At 41.1% G+C, this 11,543-nt stretch overlaps 1 pseudogene; it reads right to left on the bottom strand.

Moving 5' to 3' along the window:
- Nucleotides 1-1,641: 1,641 nt before the first annotated feature.
- On the bottom strand, nt 1,642-3,124 carry LOC148039377 (uncharacterized; annotated as a pseudogene).
- Nucleotides 3,125-11,543: the final 8,419 nt, after the last annotated feature.

Here is an 11,543-nt window from a genome sequence, read left to right as displayed (position 1 = left end):
TAACCTCTTGAAAAGACTCCTCACTTTCATCACTCCAAACTAGGGTAGATGCATTGGTAAGGCACTGTAGGGGAAGTGCTAACTGAGAGAGCTGGAAAATGAATCTTCCAATGTACCATAGATGTGGAAGAACGGCTGGTCCCATAGAGGTGGAAGAAGAGTAGGGAGGGAGCTCAGAACCCTCTTAACCTCTTGAAAAGACTCCTCACTTTCATCACTCCAAACTAGGGTAGATGCATTGGTAAGGCACTGTAGGGGAAGTGCTAACTAAGAGAGCTAGTGAATGAATCTTCCAAAGTACCTTACCTTTTGAACGAATGAAGTGAGCTCCCTAACTGTGGTTGGTGAAGAGAGAGCCAAAACTGCACTCACCTTAGAAGGGTCAACCCGTATACCAACTCCAGACTCCACATGTCCTAATAGAGTGACCTGTGTTTCCCTGAGATGGCACTTTGCCTTATTCAACTGCCCACCCATTTGTGCAAGTCTACTCAAGCCTTCATCTACCCTTACTAAGTCCAAGGCACGTGAGCTGTAGATGCAGAAGTCGTCAATATACACTCTGATAGATTTTCCAAATTAGGGTTGAAATACGTAATTTATGAATCTTTGGAATGTCGATGGAGTGTTTATGAGACTAAATGGCATCACCCTGTAGGAAAAACACCCCCATGGTGTAATAAAGGTTGTCTTCTTTTGATCTTCATTAGCAATGCCAATTTGAAAATAGCCCAAATAGCCGTCACACACTATATACCTTTCATGACCGGCCACTTCATTCAAAATTTCATCTTGGAAGGGAAGAGGAAAATGATCCCTCTTGGTTGCTGCATTCAAAGGTTTGTAATCAACGTAGATCCGCCACTTTCCATTCTTCTTTGGGGTTACTACCATTGGGTACACCCATTATGAATCCTCCACTGGATAGATGAAGCTGGCTTGAGTCAACTTCTTCACTTCGGCCAGCAAAGCTTCTTGTTGAATTCTTCCAAGACGTCGTAGCTTTTGAGCCACCGATTTCTGATTGGGTTTCAGGTTGATTTGATGATCTACCACCATAACTCCTTAAATTTCACAGTAATCAGAGATGAGAAGGGAGGGATGTTTCCCTAGCATTACTTTGAATTCCTCCCTCTCTTCGGCTAAAAGATCCTTTGCTATCATCTTCTCTAGATCCTTGTCCCTTAGCTCCCTCTTTGAGCTCTCACCACCATTCTCATCGAGCTCTTTTAAAGTAACCCCACACACCTCAAGTAGACTATCGCACGTGCTACTGCTCTAATTGGTGTCCTCACTCCTAGATGAAGAACTCCCTGTGCTTGAGTCACTTTCCTCTGAGGTCTTCACTTCCAAACACTCCTGCTTCCCATTCTTCATGTTGTACACAATTACTTCTCCTAGCTTCTATCTTGGTGGCTTAAGAACTAGGGTCCCTTTCTCCCAATCTTGTCTAGCATTCATTGCAATTCACCATGGTCTACCTAAGATGATAGGGTAGCCCTCCCCATGTGCCGGCATCACATACATGTCTATTGTAACTTTAATCCCACAAATAGCGATCTTCACTCCCTTACAAACCCCTACACATTTTAGTGACACATAATTTGCCATCTTAGCCTTAAACTCAGACTTCCCTTGTACTTATAAGCCCAAATTGTGCATCATTTTCTTACTCATTATGCAAACGTGTTCTCCCCCATCCACATATACCTTCCTAATTATTAGGCCCTTAATGTAGGCTTCTAAAATAGGCGGGATGTCTTCATCTCTTCTAGCTTCTACGGCTCCCATCACCTTTGATGTGCGTGTGCTCACCATTTTAGATCACTGTCGCCGCATTTTTGGGGATAGTTGAAGAAGCTGAGGCCATGTAAGCTTAGGTCCTTGGCTGCTGACATTTTTGACCAGGTCATAGGGTTCTTTTTTTGACCCACGAGGGAAATCCTTAATGGTGATTTTCCTTCATGTGCTCCCTCTCTTTTTCCTTTTCTTTCCTTTGGACGTACCCTCCTCTTCTGTTTCCATACTTGCCGGGGGGTGTGGTTACTTTTTCGCTCACCCATGCCTTCTTAATCGGCATTACCTCTGGTTCTTTTCCTTTCTCCTCTCCTTTTTTCTCAAGGTTGATTACATTGAGTGCTCTTTCACTAGTTTCTTTGGGTAATGGTGGGATTGCAGTTGCTGCTTGTGGTGGATGCCTGAAGATTTGTGGCTGGATGACCGGTGGTGGTTGTGATTAAACAGGTGCTTGGGGTCTATCTCTTGGTGGAGTCACTTGTCTTTTGGCTCTCCTTCCTTGTCCATTCCAAAAATATCTCCTTGGGTGGGGGCAAAATTACATACCATGACCTTGCTCCCCCCAGTTCCAATAGGTGTGCTCTTGCCTTCGTGCTGGTGGTCTTTGCTGAGGCTGTACCTCTTATGCTCTCTCTTCATTTTGGGGTGGGGGTTCCGTCCTTGGACCTTGCACAAGATTGATAAAAAGGTTATCCAGTTGGGTGGTCACCTTTTGGAGTAACTCTAGGTGTGGATCTTCACAGATGTTGGGAATCACTAGTGGTGGTTGTGGTGGTTGTTCATCAGTGAGAGGCTGGTGCTCCCTTCTCACCAAATTAGCATGGAATTGCAGCTTACGATCCATCACTTTGGCCCATTGTTTAGCCTCATTGAAATTCTTGGGGAATTTTCCTCTTACCTTTTCCTGCAAAACAGGGGATAATCCTACCAAAAATCTTTCCTTTTGAAGGAAGTTAGGCGCTCTCTCTCCCTCTTGCAAACTTGCTTCCCACTCTTCCCAGAGCTTTAAGAAATGGGCTTTGTATAATGAATAAGATCCTATAGTGCTCTACTACAAGTAAGTTAGCTTTTGCCAAAGCTTCTTAGGACTATTGTTAGTGACATATTTTGATAGAAAGTTTCTTTTAGCATATCCCAATTTCTCTTTTTATCCCCAGATAGACCTTGAAACCATATCTTGGCTGTGTCTCTCAGCACTAAAGGAAAAGCTGTGAGCTTAACATCATTTTTGTCCCGTCCAAAGGCAAGGAAGGCCATCTCTAGGTCATCCAAAAAAATAGCTTGCATTTTCACACTTCCTCCCATAGAAGCTCAAAAAAGCCTTCATGGTTAAATGCTAAAGCCTTCCTTCTCCCACGTTCCCTTAGATTAGCACAAATACAAACACGTCTAAGGAATGCTGATAATAAACTATCAGCAATATGAATGGCACTATAGAGACATTGATGGCCACTAGCCTCGACTCTCCAAAAAGCTTTCTTAGCATAGCTTGGAAATGGAGCTTTATGCCAACGAAGATGTGGATTGTTTGATGTGCAAAAGGGTTGAATGGTCCTTAAACATCCCTAGCACTCATAATAAAATGTACACATAAACATCAAATGAATTCTCATACATCATGAAAGGTAAAATCACCAAGTGGGGCACATCTAGTACTTCTCTTAAGGCTGCTAGACCAAACAAGAAAACAATGTGCTACATAAAATGAATCTTTCTACTAATGATCACACAAATATTGACCTGCTAAGTTAAATGAAAAGTATTGAAAACGGGGCCTTTTGGGAGACCTTGATTATTCATAACAGAAAAGCATTAATCAACTACAAAGATGATTTAGGAATCCACAACAGGAAAGTACGGGTAGCCAAACACCATCATGATCTCGTCTTCTTTGTTGGAGTCATGTAGAGTATCATGCACAACGTCCACCTCAACCTTTGACTTGGAGGAGTAGCCTCTGACAAGAAGATTCAGTCCCAAATGCAATTCAAAGAGGTTGGTGTAGGTAGAGATGATGTTGATTTTGTATTTTGGAATATCCCAGATGGTGTACCAACTTTCTAGGCCTCTACTATAGGCCGCAAGAGGTCATCAAAGATGATCTTTACAGCCCTCTCTCTCTTCCCCTCGCCCTCAACCGAAGGACCCCTATTGATGTAAGGTAACACAAACTTCATTGTCCTCTAGTAGGCTGGGGCAATGGGCACATGCTCCCTTCTAGTAGTGAAAAAGTGATTTATGTGAAGATAATGAATCCTCACCTCATCAACTAAGCATAAATGCATTGCCAATGAGATGAGATTCACCTCATCCTTCTTACAGAGCTGCAACACATGAACATGTAGGGTAGTGCCAATCACATAAACTACCTTAGTTTCAGAAACTTTTTCAATGATGATGCAAGGGGGGCCTTTAGGCGACACAGCACACAAAAATTGGGCAACAAAATACAAACCTGAGAGACACCAATTTACATGCTTCACTCTACACTTAGGCTTCACATTCACATGGGAGGGTTTAAAGGGTGAGGGTGCCTGCCAAAATTTTTGAGCCCATTGCCCATGGTACTCCTGGCCACTAATTCGGCGTTTGTTGGACACAACGCCAGTGGACCAGGGTGCCTGACAAAACCATTTTTTAGATTTTCACATGCAAAGAAAGGCTAATATCAAAATGAAAATCAAACAAAGTGATAAATTCAATAAGATTGTTAAAGAAGAGAGTCCCTATGAGCGAAATAGGTATTTGTAATGCAACAAAATAGTGAGGGTTCTCTACGTGCAGTCATAGGAGCAAAGGTATCATCAAAATCAATCCTGTGACACAGAGCATAACCCTTAACAACAAGGCAAGCCTTGTTCTTATCAAATGATCCATCGTTGAGATACTTGGTCTTATAGAACCATTTGACACCATTCGCCTTACAAAATGGAGGACGAGGAACAAGCTCCCAAGTCCCATTCTTTTCAATAGAGGCAAGTTTCGCCTCCATGGTCTTCCACCAAACATTCTATTGGAGAGCTTCACCAACATAAGAAGGTTCTTGTGCTAGCAAAACACAAAGCGTGAGAGAATAATTAGAGTGTAACAACTCAACCATTGAAGCTTTGTCTTTGATTTGCTAAGAGGGATGAGGACAACCAAAAGGCTACAACTCAAGTGTAGAAACATCAACCCCTGAATCTTCCAGTGTTTTCCTAACCCAAAGTGGATGGCTAGTGACATCAACAATATTTGAAACACCATCATCATTAGGTGCATCATCACAAGATGGAGAATGAGGATGAGAAGATGGTGAGAAGCTATCAGATGGATCTCCAAGCATATGAAGGAAAGAATTAGCCCTCTGAAGAAGAGTGCTCATCAAATACCACATCCCTACTTATAGTGATAGCATTATTTTTAGAATCATACAAACTATATCCAATGGAGATGGCATTATAGACAACAAACATCATTTTTCTAGACTTTTCATCAAACTTCCCACGCTTATCCTTGGGAATGTGAGCATAAGTATCAAATCCAAACACACAAAAATAAGATACATCAAGCTTACTTGCAAAGTAAGCCTCAAAAAAAGTAATCCTTGCAAGAGAAGAAGTAGGGAACCTATTGAGAATATGGACTGCGTTCAAAACCACTTCAACCCCCCAAAGTGAATGAGGCACATTTCTATGAGCAAGCATGGTTGTGGCCATTTCAACCATTGTCTGTTTCTTGTGTTCCACAACCCCATTTTTTGATGGGGTCCCTATGTTTGCAAATTCCTGTTTAATACTATTATTTGGGCACAACTGCACCATGGCATTGGAAGTGAATTCATCCCTCTTATCAACACGAATTGTTTTGAGAAGATGGCCTGCTTCTTTTGGAGTGAGAACAAGCCAAGAAGAGAAACCAGAAAAAGCCTCACTCTTTTGATGCAAAAAGAACACCCAACATAATTGTGAAAAATCATCCACAAGAAGCACGAAATAAAGACTCCCTCCCAAAGAGACACACTACAGCATAATGCATGAATACCTGCGCTCCTCTTGCCGATAAATGCATTAAATTTTTCTAAAATATAAGAATGTTGAGCACCAATAATTTTGTTGTAACCGTTCACCATCGATAAATTCAGTGCCAAACGCCGGTAGTACTCGCAGTAGCAACATAGAGCTAAAACTCTAAAACACTGGTAATACCCGCGCTTCGAACACCAATAATATCAGTGTTTTTTATGTGGGTAATATCAACGTGTGTAAGCATGGCATTTTCCCTCATTGCGCTAGTAATATTGGTGCTAGTTTGCATTGGTATTACCCGTGCAAGCAGGGTTAGCATTTTTCCGTGCTCGCATGGGTATTATCGGCGAAACCCAAATTACCACATTTTTCTTGCTTGCATTTGTATTATTGGCACGAGCAGGGTTACCATATTTTTCTTGCTCACACCAACATAATCGACACAAGCAGTTTTTTTTAAAAAAAAAAGTTAGTTTGTGGCTGGTTGGTTGATTTGCAAGGCATCTGCAAATAGTAGTCCATTTGCAAGACTGGTTGGTCCATTTACATAGTCCATTTGACATCTTTAAGTAAATGCATGACTGAAATGTGAACACCAAATTCATAGCATACATTTCAATTGATTGCAACATGGTTTACATACTTGAAAACGCTAAAGACCAATACAAAACATTGTAGAGGTGATTTAAACATGGTACAAAGGTCCCAATACATGATTTAAACATACTACAAATGGAAAATCAAAATACTCATTGTCGAGCAACGATAGGTCCACATAAGTGACCATAAGTATAAAATCTAGGGTTTGTGAATCTTATACAAAAAATAAACTACTCTGAGTCATCATCATCATCATTCTTGTCCTCATCCGTGGGAAGGTAGTTCTCATCCTCATCTTCACTTTGGCATGGTGTAGGATCGGAGGACTCTCTTGGATACTCACTTGATTGAGAGGGTAGAGGTGGGCCCTGCAATTAGATACAAAATGTTTAGAAAGATGCAATACATATACAACATACATAAGACATATGCATGCACTCCCTAAATGTCCAACACTCTCCTATCACTCTATGCTATCTTTTGGCCCACAAACTTACCATGTGGGTAATTGCATCAACACTTTCATTGTAACTATAACGAGCTTGCATCATATCAAAAATAGTGGTGTAGATGTGCATAAGTATAGGATTTGGGACCTACGTCAACATGTCATGAAACAATTATCTAAAAAATAGCTAAACTATTGTACCGGTTACAAAAGACAAAAGATAGATGATTACCATTTTACGGATGTCCACCCTATTTAGTTTGGTGCCCTATGAAGAAATCTCATCAAAAAATGCACTTGTGCCTATCTCCCTTGCTTTTATTATCTCAGCATCCATGGGAAGAGGACCAATAGCTTCTTTCTACACAAGTAACACACAAGCAAACCATAAACAAGTGCAAATCTCATACTAAGACTGTACACCCAAATGCATTGAGACATAAAATACTTACAAAGTATGCTTTAAAATGTGATCTAGCTCCGCTTCCAAGCGTGTGGGTACCTTGAGTGCTTAGTTGCACTCGTTGTGTCTCTTATTGTTGGGCCCACTTACTTTTATTCTTTCCAAACCATGATTTTCCCTCCTCCCAAAGCGCTTTTGTGCACCAAGAGGATTTTTTGTAGTTGTTCTTGATTGCTTTGACAATATCTCCACGTTTAGATTGCATGATCTTGCCCATGCAAGAGTACAAAACGTCTTTATCCATGACATATCCTAGTGGATTTGGAAACCTACACCACACAGCAAAAAGCAATCATACTAACTCTTGCTTGATGTACAAAGGAAATTTAAGCATAAGTAATAAAAATTAGTTGCACTTAACATACCTCTCATGCAATATATTTTGTATCATTGCTTTTTCCTCTACGGGGACTTTTTTCCAATTTTTAAAAATGCGTTTAAGCATATAAACATCTATTAGACCTTTGAGGTTAGATAGATATAGATTTTCCCTGCTGTTGCCCAAGATCCATCCCTCTTGATTTAGGTCATAGTACATCTTTCTACACATAAATTTAAGGACAGTTGGTATAAAATTATGCACACATGGAACTAGTTTTGAAAGAAACATGCTAAACAAACGTACATCTTGGCCATATCTGATGGTGTGACGTTAGGGCTCGGCCCAAACATTGGTCTCTCCACAGGTGTCTCTTGTGTGCTGACTGGATAGTAATATGGAGGACCTTGTGAATTGCTTGCATAATAGGTTCCCTGATGTGGTGTATCTACAGGCTTCATCTCCTATGACGTGGGAAGTGGACTACATTACACAAGCCTCCCATACTTTGGCATCATCTGTTGCGATTGGGCCACTCGTCTATGCTATGCACTTGTGAGATACCTTGACAGTTTACATAATGAAGTCGGCCTTGAAGGGTTGCCACCACCTGCACAACAACCTCTGCAACCTGTGTTAGCTAGTGGAGATTGTGAGCGCGGGGATTAGTGCTCCCCATCAACTCAACGAGACCATGAACTAGAAGATTAACGATCCTTGTCATATGGATGACTTTTGCTACTCGATTGAAGGCTACTCATCAAATCATCATCACAATACCTAGAGATTTGAGACTCTGTGAAGCTCCTTGACCTCCTACTATTGCTTGAGCTATTGCAAGAATGTGTACTCATTGTGTCTATGCACATAACGCATGTACATCAGATTGTCTTCATGTCATGTCTATGTATGTGATAGGTACATGTATGCATCATTTACAAGCAAAAACAATCCACATTGTGCTATGCGTGTAGCAAACAACCAACGCTTACTCAAATGTGAAGATCTCCAAACAAAATCCAATCGATGGAACTCCTCGTGGTTGGATCTGCAATGCCGAACACTGAAGAAGGTGTCTTCTTCTTCTCCTTCTCTTCCTCTTCCTCTATATCTCTCTCTCAGTCTACTTCTCTCCATCTCTCCCTTTGCACCTTCATCTTTTCTTTCTCTTCCTCTTTCTCCCTCTCTTTCTCTCCCTCCTCGCTTGCTTGGCTTGCACTCTCTCCCTCTCTCGTCCTTGCTATGCCCTGCGTAAAAACTCTTCCACTCTCTTCCCTGTTTTTTGAATTTCAAAGAAATGGGGAGGCCCGTCAGGGTTTTGTTTTGCCCTTCCCCACAATGCGGATGTTATCAATGCATGCTACTCGGACCGTTGGTACTATCGGTGTGGCGTGCAATAGCCACTATGCCCACAATCTGGATCAGGAAGCTTTCTAGGGTTCAAGGGGCGCGGATACTACCAACACCTCACACAGCTGATAATATCAGTTGTGTGAGGCACCAATAATATTTTCGCCCCTTGAACCCTAGAAAGCTTCCAGATTGGGGCCATAGTGGCTGCTGCACATGACATTAGTAGAATTAGCAGTCCAGTGGTGCCAATAACATCCGCAAATGAGAACGAGTTGCTAATACTAGCGCATATGGTGCATGCCAATAATATTGGCGGGATAATGATGCGGTTAAGACTGGCGCATATAGTAGACGTTGGTAATAGCGGCAATAAATAAATGCGGTTAACACCGGTGGGTTTTTGCGCCAATAACATTGGCGGTGGCAGTGTGTGTGATTTTGTATAGTTTTAGACTTTCCCATGGTGGCTATGATGGGTTTATGCAAAAGTGGCCCTACTAGAGCTACAATATGCCTAGTTCACACACCATTGACAAATGTTGCTAGTAGAGCTACGGTATGCCAATAAATTTGGACTACAATTTAGATATAAAAGCATCACATCGCAAAAAGGCTCTTGTCTTAGCAAGGTGTAGGCTATCCCAAATGCAAAAGCTCATGGGAGTGGTGGAAAAATTGCCCCTTACCCCATACATAAGAAGTTTCCAGCAAATTTTCACTAAGACTAATTTTGTTTGTTTATTAGTATTCATGGGAGATCTATGGAGCCTATTTGGCACAACCATTTATCGCAATAGATAGGTGAGTGAGTTCTCAATGTTTTGCTCACATGTCCACCCCTACTGGAAAGTTTTCTTTGTGTTTGTTGGCCACATTGGTGTCATGCAATTTTGGTATCATGACCAATACACAACCAAATAGTCCACTCTCACTAGAAGATTTTCTTTGTGTTATCATTACTAGCTTCAAGCAATTTCACTAACGTAGCCAATATGCAATTTATTTTGAGCCTCTTTCACTACAATATGCTTGATGACCAAAAACTTAAACATTAAGATTAAATTTCATGTTGGAGAGTGAATGCACTTAGCCTCATTACAATGATCTACATTATGAGTGGAGCGGATGTGACATCCGCGTACAAATCATCATGTTCTATTTTGAAAACAACTTCTAGGTGTAGTCTAGATGTATTATGAGATATGGTATCACCAAGATTATCATGATTCACTACCATTGTGTTCTCATCCCCTGTCTCCAAGAAAACACTTTTAGCTTCAGATTCACTTGACGAGGATCCATCTATGGATGTAGAATTGTAGTAGCTAATCTCCTTTTCCATAGACCACCCTTCCTCTTTAGAGATCTCATCAACATCGTGCAAGATCCTGTTTATCTTGTCAATGGATGTTGAATCATCCATGTCTTGTAGTACTCAATGTGTTCGAGGTGCAACATCAATAACATACATCCAATTTGATTGACCGTGCATTGGATAGTGAAACACCTAAAATATGCATACATTATATTAAGACTACAAACATAAAAGGACATAAAGGGCTATGCTATAAGGTGCTTGTACATGTACCTGATCACATTGATCTGGGAAGACAAAAGTGTCACTACGATTCATCCACAATTGTTTACTATCCACCACTACAAATCCATTCTATGCCACTTTCATGGAAGGTTGATGTCCCCCTTTCACCACTTTGTACCATGCCACATCAACGATATGTACTTCATAAGAACAATAGGATACTTTGAGAATATCTTAGATGTGTCCATAGTATGAAGACCTTTCCAATCGACCACTCCCTGCAATGGTTTCTAGATCAAAAGTTGCACACACCCCACTGTCGTACGTGTTACGAGATTGATCAATGTGTTGTACGCAAAAATGACAACCTCGCGACCAAATTGCCCCCAATTTATATGCCTGATTTTAAAAAATGAAGTTGAGAGTGTTAATAGAGGTAATGGCTTCATGATTCATCACATCCAAACATGAAATAAATCACTCACATGCCAATCACAACCATAGGCGTAATCCATCTCCTCGATACTTACTGCCTCTCCATTGCTTCTTGCTTATTGCATGGCCTCCAAAACTTAGGATTGCAAAGGAGTAGCAGGCAAACTACCATTGGTTGCTCTTGCCTTTGCATATTAGACATGCCATTTGTCCATGACGGCAGCGCTTGAAATGCAATAAGATTGTATTTTCTCTCTTGTCAAATATGTCAAGCGAAAACATAATCCCTTACCTTGACGCACTTCATCAATCAATATTTCATCATCCTTAGTGTTCCATAGCATTGGCATCTCCCTATCAACATGTCCAAGATATTCAGTTATCCAAACACAGGATTCTTGCATCAACCAACCTTTTGCCATGCTTCCTTCAGGTCTAGCTTTTTGACAAACAAAACCCTTTAAGACCTTCATGAAATGCTTGAGGTAGAACATCCATCGTGTGGTCACCACCCCAGCTAGGGCTACTTCATCCACTAGATGGACAAGTGTATGGACCTATATCATCAATATGCTTGTTGG

The sequence above is a fragment of the Lygodium microphyllum genome, chromosome 3 (assembly GCF_053477565.2).
Source record: "Lygodium microphyllum isolate KBCC chromosome 3, Lygodium_microphyllum_v1.1.10, whole genome shotgun sequence".
NCBI lineage: Eukaryota > Viridiplantae > Streptophyta > Polypodiopsida > Schizaeales > Lygodiaceae > Lygodium > Lygodium microphyllum.
The sequence above is the reverse complement of the archived record's forward strand: the minus strand, read 5'-3'. Positions and strand labels throughout refer to the sequence as shown.